Source organism: Ictalurus furcatus, chromosome 19 (assembly GCF_023375685.1).
Source record: "Ictalurus furcatus strain D&B chromosome 19, Billie_1.0, whole genome shotgun sequence".
In the NCBI taxonomy this organism is placed as follows: Eukaryota; Metazoa; Chordata; class Actinopteri; order Siluriformes; family Ictaluridae; genus Ictalurus; species Ictalurus furcatus.
Genome location: NC_071273.1, coordinates 25,281,772 through 25,287,771, shown reverse-complemented (window position 1 = coordinate 25,287,771; position 6,000 = coordinate 25,281,772). Strand labels below are relative to the sequence as shown.

The following is a 6,000-nucleotide window of genomic DNA, read 5'->3' as shown; positions in this document are numbered from 1 at the left end:
TAGTGAGTGAAATCCTGTCAGGTTATCTCATGTTAGTGAGTGAAATCCTGTCAGGTTATCTTATGTTAGTGAAATCCTGTCAGGTTAACTCCTGTTAGTGAAATCCTGTCAGGATATCTCATTTTGGAGAGCAAAATCCTGTCAGGTTATCTCATGTTAGCCTAATCATGTCAGGTTATTTCATGTTAGTGAAATCATGTCAGGTTATCTCATGTTAGTGAAATCCTGTCAGGTTATCTCATATTAGTGAAATCCTGTCAGGTTATCTCATGTTAGAGAGCAAAATCCTGTCAGGTTAACTCATGTTAGAGAGCAAAATCCTGTCAGGTTAACTCCTGTTAGTGAAATCCTGTCAGGTTATCTTATGTTAGAGAGCAAAATCCTGTCAGGTTAACTCATATTAGAGAGCAAAATCCTGTCAGGTTAACTCCTGTTAGTGAAATCCTGTCAGGTTATCTCATGTTAGAGAGCAAAATCCTGTCAGGTTAGCTGATGTTAGTGAAATCCTGTCAGGTTAGCTGATGTTAGAGAAATCCAGAAAGGTTAGCTCATGTGAGAGAGTGAAATCTAGTCAGATTAATTAAATTCAGCTTTATTCTAATCATATATACAGTGGTGTACAGTATAATGAAATGTAATTTAGCTAGCCTCAGATGTAAACATGTTAGCTAATTAACTACGTTTAGCTAGTTGACTAGTGTGCAGATTAATAATATTTATGAATATTTATGAACCAGCCTGTCAGAAATATTATCATGCTAGCTTAATTTTAGCTAGCTAGCTACCATTAGCAGTAAAAAAAATTATGAACATGAGTAAATATGACTTAAAAATCCTCTCAGGTTAGGTTATGTTAGCAAGCTACTGTTAGCAGGAACGATTATGAATATTTATGGATACGAATTAAAAATCCCCTCAAATAGCTCATCTTAGCTATATGGCTAACAAAATCAGTGAAATATGAATGCTAATGGATTCTGATTTGAAGCTACCTAGCAAACAAACAACAAAAAAAAACAATCAAAACGGTGTGTTAGCACTGTAATGTGTAATAGTGAACAAATTCACATGAATATGTTATTAAATTGAACCTGATAAACAGAGAGTGTGAGAGTGTGTATACGCTAATGTACATGCTGTTATAAATCAACTCCAGTTGTAGGTAGTTGGCACTGTGTGTGATAAGCACAGATGGTCATAAAGGCGCTAATAATTCCTCACACACTCACACACACACACTCGACCACCCAGAGTGAATGTGTATGCCTTCATTCAGTGTATATTTGTGTGTTTGTGTGTGTGTTCTGCTCCCCATCCCCCTCTTTCCCTTGTGTGTATGTGAAGGTCATGACCTTGAAGGTTGCTCTATTTGTTCAGAGCCATCGCTAATCAGTACAGAGATTTGACACAGAGTCTACACACAAACTCAGCCCAAAATATACAGCTTTATTTAAAGATTACTAATCACAAAACATTTAGTGATTTATTTACAAATAGTAATGAACAGAGAAATACAGAAACAACATCTATGTTAGTTCATGTTAGTGAAATCCCGTCATGGTTAGCTCGTGTTAATGAAGTCCTGTCATTGTTAGCTCGTGTTAGCGAAATCCTGTCATGGTTAGCTCGTGTTAGCGAAATCCTGTCATGGTTAGCTTGTGTTAAGGAAATCCTGTCATGGTCAGCTCGTGTTAGCGAAATCCTGTCATGGTTAGCTTGTGTTAGCTAGCTGACTAGCACACAGATTGTTAATATTTATGAATATGACTTAACATTCCTGTCAGGTTTACTCATGTTACCTAACTATTAAAAATAAGAGAAACAGAAAGAAATAAACAGACGGATATAGAATGAGAGATGGTGTGATAGGGAGAGAAAAATGAAAGTAAATAGATGAAGAGGTCAAGTGAAAGAGAGAGAGAGATGGAAAGAGAGTTAGAGATACAGTAAAGAGAAAGAGTGAGAAAGAAAAAGGAGAAACAGCAATGAAAAGGTACAATGGTGGACAGAAGGAATGAGAAAGAGTTAAGAGAAAAGATGGGCCTGAGGAAAAAGAGTGAGAGAAAGGGAGTTGGAGAGAGACACTGGAGGAGAAAATTGACGTTACAAAGGTGCCAAATAAAACAAAAAAAAGATAGATGCCATGATGGAAGGAGAAATAAGAGGAGGGAAGAAGAGAGAGGACGATATAAAAAGTAAGGAGAGGTAGAAAGAGCAGTCGTGACAGAGAAACAGACCAGTAGATGAGGGAGAGAAAGGTGAAAACCGTGATACCGTGATGGACAGAGAGAATGAAGGAGGGACGTAGAGTTCTATATCTACAATGGAGAGAAAGAGAGAGATAGAGGAGAAAAACAAGAGACAGAAAGACAGAGGGAATCAAAGGATTCAGTGATGGAGAGAGAGAGAAAGGAGAGAGGAGAGAAGAAATAGGAGAACTATAAAGAAAGAGGAAGAGTGTGAAAGAAAGAGGGAAAATGTCAAGGATAGAGAGGCGGAGAGAAAATAAACAAAAAATGAGGAAGTAGAGAAAGAACATTTGGGGGAGGGGCTTTTAGAACACCAGGTGTGCGTGTGTGTGTGTGTGTGTGTGTGTGTGTGTGTTTACAGCCCCCTATAAAGCAGAAAAGTGGGATGATGTGGGCAAGTGACTCTCCTGAGAGATAGATAGATGGAGAGAGAGAGAGAACAAGAGACAGGGAGTGATAGTTGATGGGCGAGAGAGCATGTGTCAGTAGAGAGAGAGAGAGAGAGAGAGAGAGAATGGAGAGTATGTTTTAGAGAGGAGAGAGAATGAGATATAGGGTGCGATAGATAATGAGGGAGGGAGAATGTGTCAGAGTGGAGAGAGAGAGAGAGCATGTGTTCGAGTGGTGTGAGCGACTGAGCGAGAGAGAGATGCAGAAAAAGAGGGAGGGATGGAGGAAGGGATGGAGGGAGAGGGCGGGGGATGGTGTGGGTGGGTGGGATGCTGGAGTGTGAGCGATGCTCAGAGTGAGTGTGCGAGTGAGAGAGAGAGAGAGAGAGAGAGAGGGAGAGGGAGGGAGGGAGAGAGTGATAGAGGAGAGACGGAGCGCAGGCTTTCAGAGCTCTCGGCGGGTGTGGATGTAGAAGAACGAGTGTGAGTGGTGGCTTTCATTGTGTTTGTCATTTGGGACAGAGACGCTTGTCCTCCTCCTTGTCCTCCTCCACAACCGATCTGTCCATCCTCGTCCTCCATCTCCACGGTCGAGAGAGACACACGGGAGGAGACGCCGCGCTGCCAGGTAGGGACGGACGAGTGCTGTACTGTACGGGATGGAGAGATGGAGAGATGGAGGGATGATTAGATTGAACTGAGATTAAATACATGATTAAATAAGTACAATAGAATTTTGATGAGAGAGAGAGAGGGAGTGAGTGAGAGAGAGTACGATACTGTATATGGAGGGATGGAAGGAATATACTGTAGGATGAAAGAAAGAAATCGAGAGAGAGAGAGGAGAGAGAGATAAATTAACACTAAGAGTGAATACAGTATGAATGAATGGATTTTAAATATAAACATATTTATGCGCTACATTGACTGTTATATGATAGTGTGTGTCTGTGTGTGTGTGTGTGTGTGTGTGTGTGTGTGTGAGTGTGTGTTTTTCCTCATAATTCTATTACATGTTTATTTTTATTTTCTTTACCAAAGTAAATTCTACACATCATTACAGAGCGGCGCATCACGTGCAGAATTAAATTCCGTATCAAATTAAACACATTATGAACCTTCTATAATGTGTGTTTGCATCATTTTAATTTTATTTGACATATATACTATTATTTAATTTTATTATAAATACACAAACGCACCTTACCGACATGATGGTTGAAATGAAAAGGAGTTGAATATAGAATTAGAAAGCGCAAATGCAAACTAATATGGATTGTAATTTTAGAAACACAGTCCGGACAGTGTGTGTGTGTGTGTGTGTGTGTGTGTGTGTGTGTGTGAGTGTGTGCGTGAGCACTGATATATGTACACCAAGCGGAATTGATTTTATACTGAATATTGTTTTATTTTATTTTTATAGGGCACGCGGTTATTAGGTTAAACTGATTAATATTATATGAGAGAGTATGGATGGGCGAGAGAGCATGCGTCAGAGTGGAGAGAGAGAGAGAGATTTGTATATACTCTATGTGAATACTGAATAATACACCGAACTATCCAGTTTCTTTATTTGTGCTGTATTTTGTACTTATTAAGGCAGTCTACTGTATATTATACACAATATATGAAATGTAATTATCCAGTATTGAGTCAAACACGCTGAATGATTGATATTATACAGTATTGTAATTATACTACACTATAATATCAATTAATCAATCAATATCAATATTTTTTTTTAATCTAAAACAAGATCATTATTATCCCGTGTTTCTCAGGTGTTTATGATGAGATAAATATCACATTATACACGTCTCTTCAACAAAGTCTCAGGTCGTCAGATTCACTCGGCTATACGACCATGTTTTCTACCAGTGTATATTTACAGTATGAGGTATACCTGGAGCCATGTACAGTGTTACGTTTCATATACAATCCTAATTATATTAGAAAAGAAGTGTTCCTTTGATATGTTAGTATAAGTACTTGAACTGTGGAGTACACTAGAGTATTTTTATATGCTAGAATTTGGAAGTATACTTCTAAAGAGACGTAAAAGTATTGAAGTATTTTCGATGTCTAGACTAAATACCCGTGACGTGAACTGGAGTATTTATTTAAGAAGTACACATTTTTACAGAAGACTAAATATACTACCAAGGTTACTACAATCACACTGTTGTATATTTCAGTGTACAATTTAGCTTCATGCTGTATTTACTATCATAGCAGTACACTAGAGTATTTTTTACATGCTGTTACAAGTAAGTTAAGAGAAGTGCATTAGAGTCTAACTACTTGACGAGGAGTACACTGGAGTATTATTTTTTTGTATGTTAGCATTTGCAAGTATACTTTTAGAGTCATACACTAGACTAATTTTATATGCTACTCTAGGTACTAGGAACAGATCAACACTAGAGTACTTTTTGCTATAAGTACTTGAAGCGAAGTAAACGGAAGTATTTTGCATGTCTAGGATAAATACCTGTGACATAAACTGGAGTATTTTTTAAAGATGTTTTTATATATTACCAAGTTTACTACAGTCGTACTGCTGTATATATTTCATGCAATGTATAATTTAGCGTTATATATTTACTATCGTAGAAGTACACTATAGAGTATTTTTGTTACGCTAGTCTATTTACTTGAGAGTTCACCGGAGTATTTTTTTTTATACATTAGCATTTGTAAGTATACTTTTAGAGTAATACAATAGACTATTTTTATATGCGACTATAGATACACCTATATGCTAGGTACTTGACGAGAATTACACTAGAGTATTTTTGAAATGCTAATCTAAGTACTTGGGGAGGAGTACACTAGTATAGTTTTTATATGCTAAAATTCATACTTATACCTGAAAAGAATTGCACTAGGTGACACGGAAAGTATACTTTTAGTTGTAGATCTTGTTGGTATATGGGTATGGGAAGTACTTGAGTATGCTAAATACTCAGGTCTACTACTATTTACTCTACACATGAAATTATAGCTAGGTTTATGAGTGCTTTACAGGTGTTTTACAGATGTTTCTGCACATGAATAAAGAATAATCTATTAAATTATGCGGGCCAGATGGGCCGAGCCAAGTGAGCAACTTCTGTTTAATATTAAAACAGAAGTCAGTGATATTGTAGAGTAGATATGGTCGATTCAGTGAGAATATTAGCAGCGTGATTAATATTATACTGAATATTATATTAAATTATTGGATATGGAGCCAGACACAGACAGACAGAGCTGGGCATGTGTTCACGGGTATATTTACACCATGTTTGTGTCTGTTCTGCGTACATTTTATACTAATGACTGAATTTTACATCAGAGAAGATAAGCAGATGGACTGAACT

At 37.3% G+C, this 6,000-nt stretch overlaps 1 protein-coding gene across 3 annotated transcripts in view; it reads left to right on the top strand.

The window, feature by feature from the left end:
- The first annotated feature begins 2,996 nt into the window (after positions 1–2,996).
- LOC128623099 (synaptotagmin-1-like) overlaps positions 2,997–6,000 on the top strand; it is a 71,257-nt gene continuing 68,253 nt past the window's right edge. For all 3 annotated transcript variants that reach the window (XM_053649986.1, XM_053649985.1, XM_053649987.1), the window contains exon 1: positions 2,997–3,266. The gene's annotated coding sequence lies outside the window, so the exon portion shown is untranslated. The remainder of the gene's footprint in view (positions 3,267–6,000) is intronic.